The sequence below is a fragment of the Ursus maritimus genome, unplaced genomic scaffold, assembly GCF_017311325.1.
Source record: "Ursus maritimus isolate PB19 unplaced genomic scaffold, ASM1731132v1 scaffold_6, whole genome shotgun sequence".
NCBI classification, from domain to species: Eukaryota; Metazoa; Chordata; class Mammalia; order Carnivora; family Ursidae; genus Ursus; species Ursus maritimus.
This window is the reverse complement of record NW_024426774.1, coordinates 30,273,389-30,291,612: the sequence shown is the minus strand read 5'-3', so window position 1 is coordinate 30,291,612 and position 18,224 is coordinate 30,273,389. Positions and strand designations below refer to the sequence as shown.

The following is an 18,224-nucleotide window of genomic DNA, read 5'->3' as shown; positions in this document are numbered from 1 at the left end:
AGCTGACAAGTAACAGAAAAAGAAAATTTATAATTGGAAGGAGTACTTATTTCTCATACTGAGGTATGCATTAAGTGTGGTAGATATCTTCATTTATTATTTTTCTGTGAATATTTTGTGACTCTCCTTTGTCTAATAGTTAAATATATTTTGAATGCATTAAATGAAATGGACGAAATATGATTTGGAGCCATGGCTTGATTTTTTGCTTCAAAAAATGAAAATAAAATGTACATGCTATCAGTTTAAATCTTTTCCTTCTTTGTATGAATGTAGAAATAATCAAGATTCTTTCTCTCTGGCATCTTGGTGGACAGGCACTAACCTTCAGCAGCTGGCATGTGTACCAACCTGTGTACTCTAATCAGGAATGCCGACACGGGCCCCTCCTGTGCTCCCCACCAGCCTCTTCTTTTTTTTTTTTTTTTTTTAAGATTTTATTTACTTATTTATTTGACAGAGAGAGACAGCCAGCGAGAGAGGGAACACAAGCAGGGGGAGTGGGAGAGGAAGAAGCAGGCTCCTAGCAGAGGAGCCTGACGTGGGACTCGATCCCAGAACGCCGGGATCACGCCCTGAGCCGGAGGCAGACGCTTAACGACTATGCCACCCAGGCGCCCCTCCACCAGTCTCTTCTAAGCTCTAAAGCACCAGTGTTCAAGTTTGGTGCCTTTTGATCTTTATGAATCTTCTTGAAATGTGAGTATTCCTTGGAAAGGTAAATTATCTTTTCTTTTAAAAAAGGATTTTCCTTTTTTTATTTGGTAGAGAGAGAGAAAGAGAGAGCATAAGAAGGCAGAGGGAGAGGGAGAAGCAGACTCCCCACTGAGCAGAGACCCTGACGCGGGGCTCGATCCCAGGACCCTGGGATCATGACCTGAGCCCAAGGCAGATGCCTTCCCAACTGAGCCACCCAGGCGCCCCTGAAGAGGTAAACCATCTTAATGAAGATTTGTTTATAAGATGACATCTGGCCGGGAAACAAGAGTTCAAAGCAATACGAGAAACAGGTAAGTGGGAAGGGGTACTGGGAGGTATGATACCAGGGGCGGAAACTTAGCTTGTAATTTTCTCCAGGATGAGCCCCTAAGGTAACTGAGTACCCCTTTATTTCCCCCCAGAGTTTTAAGGCCTTCCTTCCTTCCTTCCTTCCTTCCTTCCCTTCCCTTCCCTTCCTTCTTTCCTTCTCCAAATATAAAGTTCAAAGGGCTTTGTTCAATAAAAAAAAAAAAGAATTATTGGAAGAATTGACCAAAGAGGGGAAAGTCTTTTATACCACATAGGAAATATCCCCTAAAGGAAATTTTCAGTAAATTTTTCCTTCAATGAGTCTCTATATTAGAATGTTTCCCTTCAGAGATTCTGATTTAAATTGTCCCATAGAAAATCAAATTCTACATCTCTAAACTGTGGTTTCCCAAGACCGTCAAGTTTCCTAAGACCAGATCCTGCACCAGCTATAGGGGCACCTGTTTAAACAATTTCTTCTAGGGGACTGTCAGCACAGCTGGTAGGTTTAGGGCAGAATTTCTGCCAAATTTTGTAAGATAACAATCAAGTACAGCATGACCTTAATAGATTCTTTTCTTATTTTAGCAAAACCACATTCTTCTCTGAGAAAGGTTAAAGTCAGAGCAAGGACATAGCTGCCTCTCAATTGGTCTTTCATGAACTTATCCCTTGATACAAGATGCTGTGAGAACAAAAAGGGAATTGGCTTCATCTAGACAGCTAACAATTTCTTCTCAAGGTACCTAACTCTCAGGGCCAATTTTTCATGGATTTATTTGCTTCCCCCCCCCCCCCCAATGAATAATGCTAAATCTTATCACTTTGAAAAGTTATTGGCTAACCTGATATTTCAAATAAAATATTTTTTTCACCCATGTTGGGTGCAGAGCTTGCTTAAAGGAAAAAAGAAAAAAAAAAAAGGAAAGAAAAAAGTAGGGGCACCTGGCTGGCTCAGTCTGTGCAGCATACTTACAACTTGTTGATCTTGGGGTGGTGAGTTCCAGTCCCATGCTGGGTGTAGAGCTTACTTAAAATTAAAAAAAAAGGAAAAAAATTTTTTTTTAAACTGCAGACTGCACTTCCTTTTCAGGCTTTTAGAAAATCCATATATGCCTGGTTGCACCTGCTTCCTATCCTCCACCATGTGTCAACTTTTCTATTAAATGGTGTCTTTCCTGGAATGTACAATTTCCAGTGTGTTTATTACTTCGGGGTAATTGGTCATAAAATTGGGCCAGATTTTGCCAAGCAAAAGCCTCACAATTTTTTTTTTTTTACAGTGCAGGTAGACCTCACTTGTGAAGAGCCAGGTGGACATTTGGGAGGCGAAAATGTGGTGCTTGAGTGAGAGCTGGCCAGATTGAACTGCATTCAGCTTTGTCTCCAGGAAAGTGGTGAGGATCCCTGGGGTTCTCAGGGGACATTTATCACAGGGGTAGGATGACCTCATTTTCAAAACACAGCCTAGGGGCACCTGGGTGGCTCAGTCTGTTAGGTGGCCCACTCTTGATTTTGGCTCAGGTCATGGTCTTAGGGTCGTGAGATGGGGCCCCGTGTGGGGCTCTGTGCTCATCAGGGAGTCTGCTTGAGATTCTTTCTCTCCCTCTTCCTCTGTCCCCCTCCCTCCCCGCTCTCTTGTTCTTTCTCTCTCTCAAAAATAAATATATAAATCTTGAATAAAACAAAACACAGCCTAGAGTTGTATCAACACTCAGCACTAGGGGTACCTGGGTGGCTCAGTCTGTTAAGCATCTGCGTTCAGCTCAGGTCATGATCCCAGGATCCTGGGATCGAGTCCCACATCAGGCTCCTTGCTCAGCGGGGAGCCTACTTCTCCCTCTGCCTGCATCTCCCCCTGCTTGTGCTCTCTCTCTTTGACAAATAAATAAATAAAATCCTTAAAAAAAAAAAAAAACAACTCGGCACTAAATCAATCTTGAAAATACCACATCAAAACAGAATGAAATTTATGGAGTCCCACTTTCCCAAAACTTTACAAAGTAACGAAAACCTCCATTGTTGCCAATAGTGAAGAGAAGTATGAGAAGTGGGGAACAAAAAAAGTCCCCTGCAGGGAAGCAGGAACCTTAAACTGTTCTACCCCCAGGATGAATAGTTTAATGTGACCCCAGGCCTATCACTTAAACTTTTTGCTTTAGCTGTCTCATCCTGGCAGACTGAAGGCAAAAGACTGGGTCAGATGACATTTAATTAAAAAGCCCTTATTTAAAAACTAATCATGCTCATTGTATCAAAATAAAATAAAGCAAGAAATTGAAAAACGCAGAAAAGGATAAAAAAAAAAAACCTAGAGGTAACACATGTAACTCAATCCCACCTGCCTGCTAGATTAATGTTAACATAATGAACTATTTCCCTTTACCCCACCTTCCCCTGTTTTTTTGCATAACTGAAATCATTGACATATACAGTTTTATATATATGCATTCCTTTTTGAAAAATAGTGGGTTCTGGGGCACTTGGGTGGCTCAGTCAGTTAAGCGTCTACTCTCGGCTTAGGTCATGATCCCAGGGTCCTGGGATCGAGCCCCGCATTGGGCTCTCTGCTCAGCGGGGAGCCTGCTTCTTCCTCTCCCTCTCCCTCTGTGCTCTCTCTCCCTCTCTCGTTCTTTCTCAAATAAATAAATAAAATCTTAAAAAAAAAAAGAAAGAAAAGTAGTGAGTTCAAAATGTGTTGTCCTCCACAAAAGAAGGCTGGGACAAATGGAAAAGCAGACCATGTTCTTGGGCAGGAAGACCTAATGGTATAAAGTTTTAGTGCATTAGGGATTGGTAGAATCCATCAAAACTATAAATGGATATACATTATTTGGACCCAGCACTCCACTTTCAACAATGATTTCTAGAGATAGTATCTAAGAAATAGTATTCATTGCAGCATTTTTTTTGTAATAGCAAAAAATTAGAAGCAACACAAATGCCAATTAATATAGGCATCGTTAAATGATTTATGGTACAGCTACTATGGAATACTATACAGCTATTAAAAAGAATGAGTAAGTGCTTCTTGTATTGATTCAGAAAGATCTTCAAGATAGACTAAATGAAAAAAAGTCAATGCATCTAGTATTTTATTATGTGTGCAAAAAAAGAAGAGGACAAAAGTTGTCCTCTTTGACTAGAAATCCCCTGGAAGGCTAAACAAGACAGTGCTAGTACTGATCAGCTGTGTTGGGGTTACGGATGGGAACCAACTAGATCTGGGTCAGAGTGGGACTGAGACTTTCTACTGTGTATATTTTTATATTTTTATCTTGTTTGATATTTGGACAATGTGAATGTATTATCTACTTACACTAAATTAAAATAGAAGTGCAGAAGTGCTCTCCTTTTGCTTACTGAGATGATGCAGTTGATTTACCATAAGTAGGACTTTCATTTTTAGTTTAACAGTAATACATTTGCACTGAACCAGGATGCCACATTTCTTCAATTCTAGGATGCCTACTCTCCTCGGTACTAACACTTCTCTGAAATGAGTAATCTGCCCTCTCATTGCACATAAACATAGTACCATGCTTTATTGTGTTATTTGCCTATTGTTGGACATTAAGGTTGTTGCTAGTTTTTTTTCTTTCATTTCTTCTCCGTGAATAATTGTCTCACACTGTTGATTGAATTGTGAGGAAGTGTTCTGTTTTGTTTTTGACAATTAGAAATAATGCGCAATGCTTCAGGATAGTGTGGCACTTAGAAATATGGGTTCGAGAATCACACTGCCTGGGTTTGGAGTGGGCTGTAGTACCTGCTGGCTGAGTAATTTGGGCAGTAACTTAGCTCAAGTCTCCTTATTTGTGGGATTGGGACTGTGACATCACCGATTTCATATGGTTTAGCACTATTCTTGGTGCATGGCATGAGCATTTAGTAAATATTATCCTCTTTGTACCAAAAAATATGTGTTGATGTATAAGAGTAATTTCTTTACAACAGATTCCTGGAAATGGTATTATTTCACCAAAGGGTATCAACACTATAGGACTCATGATAGGTATTGATAAATTGCTTTTCACAGGTTTGTATTAATTTATCTGCCTATCAGCAGTACAGTGCTGAAAATGAATATGTTTTAATCTTTTTTTAAAATTTGAGACATGATCGTATTTTAATATTAAGTTTTAATTTCTTTTTACTACTAGGCTGATGAAACTTTTTTTTTACTCTGAATGTTTATCTGCTGTTTATAGTTCCTCTTGTTTGAATTTGTCTATTCTTTTTTTTTTTTAAAGATTTTATTTATTTATTTGACAGAGATAGAGACAGCCAGCGAGAGAGGGAACACAAGCAGGGGGAGTGGGAGAGGAAGAAGCAGGCTCATAGCGGAGGAGCCCGATGCGGGGCTCGATCCCATAATGCCGGGATCACACCCTGAGCCGAAGGCAGACGCTTAACTGCTGTGCCACCCAGGCGCCCCTGAATTTGTCTATTCTTAACTTCTGTTTCATTTTCTAACACGGTCTTAATATTTATCTGATCGATTTATGTAAGCTCTATACAATATCAATACTTTAATTCTGTATTAATTATGCATTTTCAACTTGTTTTATTAAATTTGTGACTTTTAAAATTAACTCAAGTCAACTTTTAAATTAAAAATATGAAGGTATTAAAACAAAAGAGCCTATATAATATATTTGTACAGTTTAAAGATTAATAACAAATTGAACATGTCTGTACTCCCCACTCAGTTTAAGGAGAGCATTACTAATACTTCGATGGCTGCACGCAACTCTCCAATCCCATTCTCCCCAAGCCCTGCAGGGTGCGAACATTTGCATTTCATTTCTTGCTTTTAAAAATAATTTTTCCAGGGACTTATGTATCCCTAAATAATATATTGCTTGATTTTGCCTGTTTTCAACTTTTGCATACAAGCAATCACACTGTGTGCACGCTTCTGTAACCTGTCCCAGTGCCGAGCCTATTATCTGTCACATACAAACCTATTTCTGGGTTATCTAGTCCGTTCTGTTGGTCTACTTGTCTCCGAGTTAATAGCACAGTTTTTAACATTGTGCTAAAAGGTCTTGATATTCAGTTTCACTCCACATCTGTTTTTCAGGAGGCTCTTGGCCACACTTGGCACCCTGCTCTTCCATCTAAATGCCAAAAGAAAGTTGTAACGTTCAATGGAAAAAACCTGAGGGGGTTATGATTCAAAATTGTACTGCATCTGTAAGTCACCTTGAGAGAACTGACGTCTTTATGATGTCTTATTTATGAAAAAGATGTCTTTCCATTTGTATTTGTGGTAGGCAGATTTTGCTGTTTGTTGTTTCGGGTGACTTTCACTTACGGTGGTGAGGGCATGTTCCTTGGAACTTTGTGGGAATTCTCTGAAGCCTGGGTTTAAAGTGTGTCCCAGCAAAGAGAATTTTTTTTTCTTTTTCTTTTCTTTTTTTCTTTTTGGTACCTACTAAATGCTTGGGGGCACTGGCAGTTTAGGACCTCTTGAGCTAAGTTTTCAGATTAGGGGGTTGCTGGCCATATAGGCAGCATGAAGGCCCAGGATTTATGTGATAGTACGTGGTTTGTGGTTGGGAGATCCGAGCGCCAAAACAGATGAGGATTTCCCCGTTGCACTTCACTAGGTGAGTTTTTTCCTATATCATCCATTTAGCAGGTTATCTTAGAGCATTCTAGCATCGAGGGTTTCCGTTCTGATCTCCCATCTTGTGAAAGACTCCAGCTTTTCTCCTGTAGCCCTCATACTCAAGAGGTTTATTAAAGCTCAAGTATTAGGTCACGGGGGATCAGCAGATGGCCAAGGGCAAACGCTCACCACTTCACTTCTCTGGTTGTCTCTGGCCCCCACAGGTCTCCTTTACATTCCAGCCAGCTCAACCATGCATTTAAAAAACTTTTTTAAATGTGTGTTTTAAAAAAAGAAATACTTTATCCAGCATTTTTAGGTGTTCTTTACTGGGAGAGTTACTCTGAATAGTTAGGGCATTATATGGCTAAAAATGGTAGTCCTTAATCACCTTTTGAATTTTTTTTCTAAAATCTCAATGTTTTATGATGCTTTGACTTTTTTGGGGGGGGGTTTCTTTTTTGTAATTTTATGGTTTTATTAACACAAATATGATGTGCACATAAGCCATCTGTCTATTCGTTTTCTTTCCTGCGCAGCCTGGCACTGGGATTGGTGACTCTGCCGGTCAGCTGGGCTGCTCTTTCCACAATGGCTTTACGGTTCCGGGAGGAGACACTGCGAGCTATATCTCATTATTTTTTTTTTAAAAGATTTTATTTATTTGACAGAGAGAGACACAGAGAGAGAGGGAACACAAGCAGGGGGAGTGGGGGAGGGAGAAGCAGGCTTCCCGCTGAGCAGGGAGCCCGATGCGGGGCTCGATCCCAGGACCCTGGGATCATGACCTGAGCTGAAGGCAGACGCTTAATGACTGAGCCACCCAGGCGCCCCTGGCTTTTTAAATGATGAAATATTTTAGATACTCAAAAGCATATGGAATGTTGTAATGAATCTTCATCCAGTTTAATAAACCAAGCTTTAGAAAACATGGTTTGCTATGATTTTAGCAATGTGGAAATCCCGTAGGCATTCACTTTCCTTCTTTCAGAATAACATGGTAGTTAAGAAGTCTGGCTCTGAGTCAGAAAGACCTGGGTTCTAATCTGACCTCAAGCGCTGGAGAATACACACTTGGGGAAGTCTTCCCAGACCACAAGCCTCCTTCTCTGAGAACCAACCCCCAGGAGTGCACCCTACAATCATGTTTATATTGTGTGACGGCCTGACTGGACGTATTTAATTGGATCAGAGGAGGAAACAAGATTGATCAAATTCCCTCTCCTAATATTTAGAGTTGTTGCCACGTGGGTTTAGAACAAGTGAACTTGCAAGCTGTGGCTGGGGGGGCAACTATATTCGGCTACGCACATATGCAGCAGCAGAGCCTATGCCTGGAGTGCAGAAAAGAATGATACAGAAGGAGGAACATAGGCAGAGAATGAGGCAAGAGCCCTTGAGGAAGGAAGATCGCAAGGAAGAGAGAGAGAAATGAACTCCTAGCCACAATCATACCGTCACGTGAATTCTGGGCACTCTCATTGCTCCTAACAGATTTCCAATTCCTGATTCCAGTCCCTCTTGATGCCTGATGCTCTTGACCCTTGGGTTCCTGGTAATACCCATCTGTTCTTCAGTCTCCTTTTTGTGCGGAAGGATGGATCTGAACGTAGCTCAAGTGGATTTCTATGGCTTATATTGTAAGAAAACCTGATTCTAACGATTATTTACTCCTGCGTAACTTTAGGCAGGTTCTTTAACCTCTTAGCCTCACTTTTCTCCTTGGTAAAATGGGATAGTAAGCGTCTTTATTTGCCAGGATGGCTGTAAGGATTATGTGAGTTAATAAATGTAGAGTGTTTAACAGTGCTTGGCGTGTGGTATGTTCTCCATACATTAGATGCTATTTTGATTACTGAATTTTTTCCAGCCAGGCTGCAACTATACTGAGTACAGGACACTTTGTGAAGCCGCAAGGGATTATACAACACCACTGTAACATGACTTGCCACCAAGATCAGATACGCTCCCGGGCTTGTCACCTGCTAACACAGAGACCTCTGCCTCCTAAGCGCTTCCCTGAAAGCCTCAGGTCACGGAGAGACCGGGAGTGCGGGCTGAGAACAGCGGGGGAGGATGTCGATGGGAGGAGGTGGTACAGGTGTCTCTCCAGAGAGGCCCCCAGGCTGTAGCAGACAAGAGGCTGCCGCTGGCCCCTTGCCTTTTTGGGGGGCTGGGGACCTGTGAAGGTTGTGAGGCAGGTTGTTAATAGGAGTGACTTGATGGCTGCCAAGGTTCAGACACGTTTCCTAGTTTTAGTAGAGCCCAATTCCCATTTGAGGACCCTTGGTTTAGACTACTAATTGTTAAATACAGGTAATCAGGATAATGATCATTTGTAAATTAGCAGATGGTGTTGCTGCTGACACCGTTTCCCTAAGGAAACTTTCTGTCTAGTTAACTGGCAGTTAGTGTGTCCATGTGGGACTGTTAACGATCAGCATCAAAAAAATGTAAAATAGGTCTAGAAAAAAAGAGTTCTACACGCACGTCATTTTCCTCCCCCACCCCCCAGCTTTATGGAGATGTAATTGAAATACAACACCGTATAAGTTTAAAGTGTGCTGTGATGATTTGATACACGTATATATTGTAAAATCATTACCACAATAAAGTCAGTCAACAGCTCCGTTATCACCTCACAAAGTTACCTTTTGTGTGTGTGTGGTGAGAACACTTAAGATCTCCTCTTTTAGCAGGGCGCCTGCGTGGCTTAAGGGTCTGCCTTTGGCTTGGCTCAGGTCATGATCCCAGGGTCCTGGGATCAAGCCCTGCATCAGGCTCCCTGCTCAGCGGGAAGCCTGCTTCTTCCTCTCCCACTCCCCCTGCTTGTGTTCCCTCTCTCACTGTGTCTCTCTCTGTCAAATAAAATCTTAAAAAAAAAACAAAACAAAACAAGATCTCCTCTTTTAGCAACTTTCAAGTATATAATAAAGTATCGTTACTATAGTCATCATGCTGTACATTAGGTCCTCAGGGTTTATTCGTCTTATTACTGGTAGTGTGTACTCTCTGATTAACATCTCCCTATTTCCCCCACCTCCCCCTGGCAATCACCACTCTTTCTAGGAATTAGGTTTCTTTAGAGTCCATGTATCAGAGAAATCATTCAGTATCTGTCTTTTGCTGTATGACTTACTTCACTTAGCATAATGCCCTCAAGGTCCATCCATGTTATGGCAAATGGCAGGATTTCCTTTCTCATGGCTGAATAATAGTGTGTGTGTGTGTTTTCTTTATCCATTCATCTGTGCACAGATACTTAGGTTATTTCCATGTCTTGGATATCGTGACTAATGCTTCAGTGAACACGGAAGTACAGATGACTCTTAAGATGGTGATTTCATTTCGTTCAGATATATACCCAGAAGTGGGTTGCTGGATCATATGGTTAGTTCTAATTTTTGGAAGAGCCTCCAACTGTTTTTCCATATTGGCTCTACCAATTTGTATTCCTACCAACAGTGCATAAGGGTTTTCTCCTTTTCTCCAAACTCTCCCTAGCACTTAACTCTTGTCTTTTGAAAATAGCCTTTCTAACAGATGTGGAGTAGTATCTCATTGTGGTTTTGATTTGATTTCCTTGACTAGTGATGTTGAGCAACTTTTCATGTACCTGTTGGTCATTTGTATGTGTTCTTTGGAAAATGTCTTTTCAGGTCCTGTACCCATTTCGAAATTGATTATTATTAGTTTTGCTATTGAGTTGTAGGAGTTCTTTATATATTTTGGATTTTAACCCCATATTAGATGGTTTGCAAATGTTTACTCCCATTCCATAGAATGCTTTTTCATTTTGTTGATTGTTTCTTTTGCTGTGCAGAAGCTTTTTAGTTTGATGTAGTCCCATTTGTTTTTACTTTTGTTGCTTGTGCTCTTGATACCATAGCCAAAAGACCATTGCCAAGACCAATGTCAAGGAACTTTCCCCTTATGTTTTATTCTAAGAGTTTTATAGTTTCAGGCCTTACATTTAAGTCTTCAATCCATTTCAAGTTAATTTTTGTGAGTGGTGTAAGGGATCTAATTTCATTCTTTTTCATGATTGGTTATCCAGTTTTCCCAACACCATTTATTGAAGAGACTGTCCTTTCCCCAGTGAGTGTTCTTGGCTCCCTTGTCAAATATTAGTTGGCCATAGATACATGGTTTTTTTCTGGACTCCTGATTCTGTTCTATTGGTTTATGTGTCTATTTTATGCCTGTACTATATTGTTTTACTAGAACTTTGTAATATAATTTGAAATAAGGCAGCATGATGCCTAAAGCTTTGTTCTTCTTTCCCAGGATTGCTTTGGCTATTTGACGTCTTTTGTGGTTCCATACAAATATTAGGATTTAAAAAAAAAATTCTGTGACAAATGCCAAATGCCATTGGAATTTTGATAGGGAGTGCACTGAATCTATATGTGGTTTTGGGTAGTATAAACATTTTGATATTAATTCTTCCAATCTATTAACCCAGGACATCTTTCCACTTATTTGTGTCTTCTCAATTTCTTTCATCAAAGTCTTATAGTTTCTAGTATACAGATCTTTCACCACCTTGGTTACATTTATTTCTCAGTATTTTATTGTGGGTTTTTTTTAATAATAATTTTTTATTATGTTCTGTTAGTCACCATACAGTACATCCTTAGTTTTTGATGTGATTACACCCAGTGCTCCATGCAATACGTGCCCTCCTTAATACCCATCACCAGCCTATCCCAATCCCCCATCCCCCTCCCCTCTGAAGCCCTCAGTTCGTTTCCCAGAGTCCATAGTCTCTCGTGGTTCATTCCCCCATCTGTTTACCCCCCCCTTCATTCTTCTTTTCCTTCTCCTACCAATCTTCCTGCTATTTCTTATGTTCCATAAATGTGTGAAACCATGTGAGAATTGTCTTTCTCTGCTTGACTTATTTCACTTAGCATAATCTCCTCCAGTCACGTCCATGTTGCTGCAAATGTTGGGTAATCATTCTTTCTGATGGCTGAGTAATATTCCATTGTATATATGGACCACATCTTCTTAATCCATTCATCTGTTGAAGGGCATCTCGACTCCTTCCACAATTTAACTATTGTGGACAATGCTGCTATGAACATTGGGGTGCATATGGACCTTCTCTTTACTATGTCTGTATCTTTGGGGTAAATACCCAGTAATGCAATTGCTGGATCATAGGGTAGCTCTATTTTTAACTTTTTAAGAGACCTCCACACTGTTTTTCAAAGTGGCTGTACCAACTTGCATTCCCAACAACAGTGTAAGAGGGATCCCCTTTCTCCACTTCCTCTTCAACATTTGTTGTTTCTTGCCTTGTCAATTTTTGCCATTCTAACTGGCGTAAGGTGGTATTTCAGTGTGGTTTTGATTTGAATTTCCCTGATGGCTAATGATTTTGAACATTTTTTCATGTGTCTGTTAGCCATCTGCATGTCTTCATTGGAAAAGTGTCTGTTCATATCTTCTGCCCATTTTTTGATTTGATTATTTGTTTCTCATGTATTGAGTTTGAAAAGTTCTTTGTAGATCTTAGATACCAGTCTTCTATCTGTAGTGTCATTTGCAAATATCTTCTCCCATTCCGTGGGCTGCCTCTTAGTGTTTTTTTGGCTGTTTCCTTGGCTGTGCAGAAGATTTTATCTTGATGAAGTCCCACAAGTTCATTTTTTCTTTTGTTTCTCTTGCCTTTGGAGATGTGTCATGAAAAAAGTTGCTGTGGCCGATGTCAAAGAGGTTACAGCGTATGTTCTCCTCTATGATTTTGATGGATTCCTGTCTCACATCGAGGTCTTTCATCCATTTGGAGTTTATCTTTGTGTATGGTGTGAGAGAGTGGTCAAGTTTCATTCTTTTGCATATAGCTGTCCAATTTTCCCAGCACCATTTTTTCCACTGGATGTTTTTTCCTGCTTTGTCAAAGATTAGTTGCCCATAGAGCTGAGGGTCCATTTCTGGGGTCTCTATTCTGTTCCATTGGTCTATGTGTCTGTTTTTGTGCCAGTACCATGCTGTCTTTGTGATCACGGCTTTGTAGTATAGCTTGAAATCAGGCAACGTGATGCCCCCAGCTTTGTTTCTCCTTTTCAACAATTCCTTGGCAATTCGGGGCCTTTTCTGGTTCCACACAAATTTAAGGGCTGTTTGTTCCAGCTCTTTGAAAAATGTCATTCATATTTTGATCAGGATGGCATTGAAAGTATAGATTGCTCTGGGTAGCATAGACATTTTAACTATGTTTCTTCTTCCAATCCATGAGCATGGAATGTTTTTCCATCTTTTTGTGTCTTCTTCAATGTCTTTCAAGAGTGATCTGTAGTTTCTAGAATATAGACCCTTTACCTCTCTCGTTAATTCCGAGATATCGTATGATTTTTGGTGCTATTGTAAATGGAATGGATTCCCTAATTTCTCTTTCTTCAGTCTCATTGTTCGTGTATAGAAATGCAACTGATTTCTGAGCATTCATTTTGTATCCCACCACATTACTGAATTGCTCTATAAGTTCTAGTAGTTTGGGGGTGGAGTATTTTGGGTTTTCCATATAGAGTATCATGTCATCTGCGAAGAGAGACAGTTTGACTTCTTTGCGGATTTGAATACCTTTTATCCCTTTTTGTTGTCTGATTGCTGTTGCAAGGACTTCTAGTACTATGTTGAATAATAGTGGCGAGAGTGGGCATCCTTGTCGTGTTCCTGATCTTAAGGGAAAGGCTTCCAGCTTTTACCCATTGAGAATGATATTTGCTGTAGGCTTTCCATAGCTGGTTTTTATGAAATTGAGGAATGTACCCTCTATCCCTACACTCTGAAGGGTTTTAATCAGGAAAAGATGCTGTATTTTTGTCAAATGCTTTTCTGCATCAGTTGAGAGGATCATATGGTTCTTGACTTATTTCTAAGTATTTTATTGTTTTTGATGCTATTGTAAATGGGACTGTTTTCTGTATTTGTTTTTCAAATATTTCATTGTTGGTGCATAGAAACACAACTGATTTTTGTATGATTGTTTCTGAGCACATCACTTTTTAAAGGTTTAACACTTATCACTTTAAAACTATATTTCATGTTATGATATATAAAACATCCTCAGATGGTTTAAAACTACATTGCTATGACCATGGAAAGCTGGCAGTATTCTCTGTGACCCTATAGAGTGCTCAGATCCTCAGGAGATTAATTCAGAGATGAACTAGGCTAACTTGGGAATCAGTCTCTGGAGCTAGGTTGTAGATGACAACAATTTTTAGCCTTTTTTCTTAAAGCATAAAAAATTCATAAAAAATCATTATGTAATGATGATATAAATCAAAACTATTGATGGAAAAATCACCCATAATTCCATCACCATAACAAATTAACCATTTTTATTTTTCCATGTTTAGTCTATACATCTTTTAATGCTGACTGACATCTCTCTTTAAATTATAAATTATTAATCCAAATGCAAGCTGCATGAGCTATGAAAGATGCTTACAAAGCATTTGAGGGATAGGACCACACGAGAGGTTTGACTCGTCTATTTTTAAAAATGCTTCTGATGGGTGCCTGGGTGGTATGGTTGGTTAAGCATCTGACTCTTGGTTTTGGCTCAGGTCATGATCTCAGGGCCGTGAGATGGAGCCCAGCATTGGGCACTGTGCTCAGTGAGGAGTCTGCTTGGGATTCTCTCTCCCTCTCCCTCTGCCCGTCCCACTTGTGCTGTCTCTCTCAAATAAATAATAAAATGAATCTTAAAAAAAACCCCAAACTTCTGCCACGTATAAGGTAACAATAGTAAAAAAATCATAATTTGTATACACATCTCCTGTTCTAGATCATAATCTCAGAGAACAGATGAGGATCATGGTTTGTTCACTGTTGCATTCCCTGAAATACATAGCGTGTGTTTTGTACATAAAGGACAATAGTAAACATTTGTTGAAGAGTGAATGGGGCCTATCAAGATGGATGTGCAGCTACTGGAGACTGACACCAGGAGGCGGAAGCAAAGTTTTCTATTCTGTCAGCTTCTCTCTTCCTTGGCCAATGACAATCTTGTGTGAGAAGAGGACCCAAGGGGTGGGTGTGGGACACCACCACGAATCTACTCAGTGTAACTCTCTGAGTCCCTGTCCACTCGTGGCGACCCCAGGTTCTCATCTTCACTTAGTTAGAGACCAGAGAAAAACACTATAGATCTTTGAGAAGCTCTCCTCTTCCGTAGCAGCCAGAGATTCAAGAGGATTCATTAGGGCATCACCAGAGGAACACGCCATCCCCGAAGAGGCACCCTAGGGAGTGCCCTGTGTCGTTAGGGGCCTGAGGACTTGTTGTGAGCTGGAAATAGACAGTTGTTCAACACGTAGCAGCACACCACTGAACACATGCCTGTGCCGGGACAAAGAGCCACGTACGTGGAGATTTTTTGACTCAAAAGAAATGGGCAAAACCAACAACTCCATCAGTGATGGCAGCACAATATGCAACGGCTAGAGAAGAAGGAACATGTGCACTCGGGATCCATCATGCAGGGAGAAGACCAAACCAGTCCTTCCACAGCAGAGGCCAGCAAGGATCTCGGATACCGCCTGCATCTGAGGTCCCTCTCCCCTTCTACCCTGCCATCCCCCATCATTGAGCCTCCAGCCTCAGAATGTCACTAAGCATCTGACCTCATGACTGAGTTATCCAAGGGACTGCTCAAAAGCTGAGACTAAGAGCCTTTTGATTGGCTAGTTAAACAAATTTCATATTGTAACTAAAGAAAGTTAAGTTTGACAAAGTCTCCTTGGGCGATAGGAAATGAATTTCTGCAGGAGCTGAGATTCTTGTATTTACTGAAAGAGGAGAAGGATTTAAAAAAAAATGGTGAGAAATACTGTTCTAGACTAGAAGAGAGATACTTCTACTTCCTGTAGATCTTGTGATTACATTATCTTTGATCTTGATCTGGTATATATTAGACTGGTGATGTATATATATATCAAACGGGACCCAGTATTCTCAGTTCCCCAAATCATCAAGTTTGAAAATAATGTCTTAATAATAGTGCTGTGGTCAAGAGTGTCTGCTGCATCCATTACTTGGTGCATTTTTAAAATCGTGATTTTACATTTACACAGGCCATTTGGACCTGGCTATGTCAAAATGGCTGTTTACAAATGTCCAGCTTCAGACCTGTGTCCTATTTGGTCTTCTAACCACAGTCTGTCGTAACCTCTCCACTTCCTTCTCCTTGAAACTTCAGCCTGAAGACCACAGGAGCCTTTGCTGGTGGGAGTGGTGATTAAGGATCTATTCATAAACAACCAGCAATCGTGGCAGAAATAAAGGCTGTGCACACTCTCTTCATCACAATTTTTGACATAATTCTTAGAAGTCTAGTCATTCAGATAGTTGTATAGGACTGATAATACCTTTTGCTGGCTGGACAATGTATAGCATAGAATGGGAACTAGGGGACAATTCTATCTTTTGCAAAATTCTACCTTTTGCAAAAAGGTCCCATTTCATGCTTGAAATGTTGTGGTTTTCTTCTGCAAGAGGCAAGAGATAGAGTAGGGGAGCAAGGAGAAAAGAGGAAGAGATTCATTCATTCAATTAACAAATATTTTTTTGAGCCCTACTATATTCTAGGTACTATTCCAGGCACTCTTGATAGAAACAAAGCAAAGATCCCTGAACTTGGAGCTTGAGTTCTAGTAGGATGTTGCTGAATATCTTCAACTTCCTGTTATGTGAGAATAACACTGGTATTTAATCAATTGTTTTCTGGTTTTCTGTTACTTGCAACCGAATGTGATCCTAGCAATATGGGACTTGGTAGGCATAGTAGTGCTAACTCTGCTGATCAGACATCCTCAGAAGTAGTGATTGTAACTAGACTTCACTCCTCCCAGGGTCAAGGACTCTCTGGCTTCCATTTTTCTGTTTGCTTTGGGATACCTCTTTCATTTTGCAGCTTTTTCTCAAATGTGTGGCTTCCTTGGCTGGCCACTAATTTTTAAGACTGACTCTGTGGGGGCTTTGGGTGCACTGACAAGGTTTATTGCTTGAAGGGCCTTGCTGTAGGATCACTGGGTCCTGAACCAGCCTTATTATTTGGGGGCTGTCTAATGTCAGTATCTGTAGGTCTTCCATCTGGGACTATCTAGTTTCTTCAGAGGAGAAGCTCTGATTGATTGGGTGTGAGCAGGGGAGAGGGACATGCCTGAGGCTCCCCACAGGTCAGTATTAGCTTCTTACATGATACTCCATTTTTTTTTTTTTTAAGATTTTATTTATTTATTTGATAGAGAGAGACAGCCAACGAGAGAGGGAACACAAGCAGGGGGAGTGGGAGAGGAAGAATGCAGGAATCGATCCCAGGACCCTGGGATCACGCCCTGAGCCAAAGGCAGACGCTTAACGACTGCGCCACCCAGGCACCCCGATACTCCATTTTTCAACCTGTCGACATGTCCTTACCCTGCATGTGGCTTAGTCTTCAAGTCCCAGAACCTTTTGGGTTAATTTCTCCAGAATATGAACCTCCATTCTCCTTTGGAGTGGTATTTTTCTTGCTCCTTAGAATTGAGAAGGGGACTGGGGACTAGAGGCCCAACCATTTTCCACATCGAGTTCACCAGTCACATTACTTTTGGAGTCACACCTTCACTTCTACCTTTTGTGGTCCGAGCACTGAGACTCAGTTTCTAGCTCATTATTCATTGGAAATCCCCCTCTGAGATGCTTGGATTTCAACTTCCTCTGTTCTATTAGGTTAGTTATGACTTCTCCATTTACTTTTCATCTTCCATAAGTTTGTTGAATAGTCTTTGTTTCTGTTTCCTCTCCAATTTTTTGTTGGGGGCTAATACCTTTTTACTGTATCTTTTACTGTTATTTTACTAGTTTTGGGGAGGAGGCACAGGTGTGTGGTCATGCTACCATGCTTTCCTTCATCTCGGAATTATGAAAGCGAACATCCTCATAACTGGCTGTAGCAATGAAAACCCCTGAGAAGGGTTTAACGGTTCAGCATGTTGTGGCAGGAGCTAGAATCACTTTTTAGTGAAAGAAACCCTCCCTAAATGGGCCTATGGAAAAGAATTTATTTGCTCACAAAAGCTGGGAAGTTCAGGTGGTCGAATGGACAATTTTGGTCTAAAAAAAGTACTTCAGAGAGGGAATGTATTATGTAGGAGGAAGAAAAGCTGTCCATATTAGTTAATAAAGATAAAATAAGTTAAATTAGTAAATTCAGGGCAAAATGTGTCAGCCAAAAGTTTTGGAAGGAGACAAAACAAGGAGAGAGATGGGCAGGGACCACAGAAAGTCTGTTTTTGTGAATACAAAGGCAAGAGGAGCCAGAACACAGTGGGGATTGAAACTGGGATGGTTCAAGCTTCATTAAAGTTATGATGCACTCTTTCCCCATGGGTGGTGGTTTTTTTGTTTTTTAGATTTTATTTTTAAGTAATCTCTACCCCCAACATGGGGCTCCAACTCACAACCCCGAGATCAAGAGTCATATGCTCTACCCACTGAGCCAGCCAGGTGCCCATCCCCACAGGTGTTCTGATGATGCAACGCCTCCTTTATGATAATGGCAAAGACCACATGCAAAAAAGTAAACCAACTAAACCTT

The 18,224-nt window shown here is 40.6% G+C and overlaps 1 protein-coding gene and 1 long non-coding RNA gene across 2 annotated transcripts in view; one reads left to right on the top strand and one right to left on the bottom strand.

The window, feature by feature from the left end:
- Positions 1-18,224, bottom strand: part of GALM (galactose mutarotase) — a 110,037-nt gene that overhangs the window by 74,801 nt on the left and 17,012 nt on the right. The gene's annotated exons all lie outside the window — the stretch shown is intronic.
- Positions 561-18,224, top strand: part of LOC121100994 — a 24,569-nt gene continuing 6,905 nt past the window's right edge. The window contains exons 1-2 of the long non-coding RNA XR_005832811.1: positions 561-1,750; positions 2,292-2,405. This is a non-coding gene — a long non-coding RNA (uncharacterized LOC121100994). The remainder of the gene's footprint in view (positions 1,751-2,291; positions 2,406-18,224) is intronic.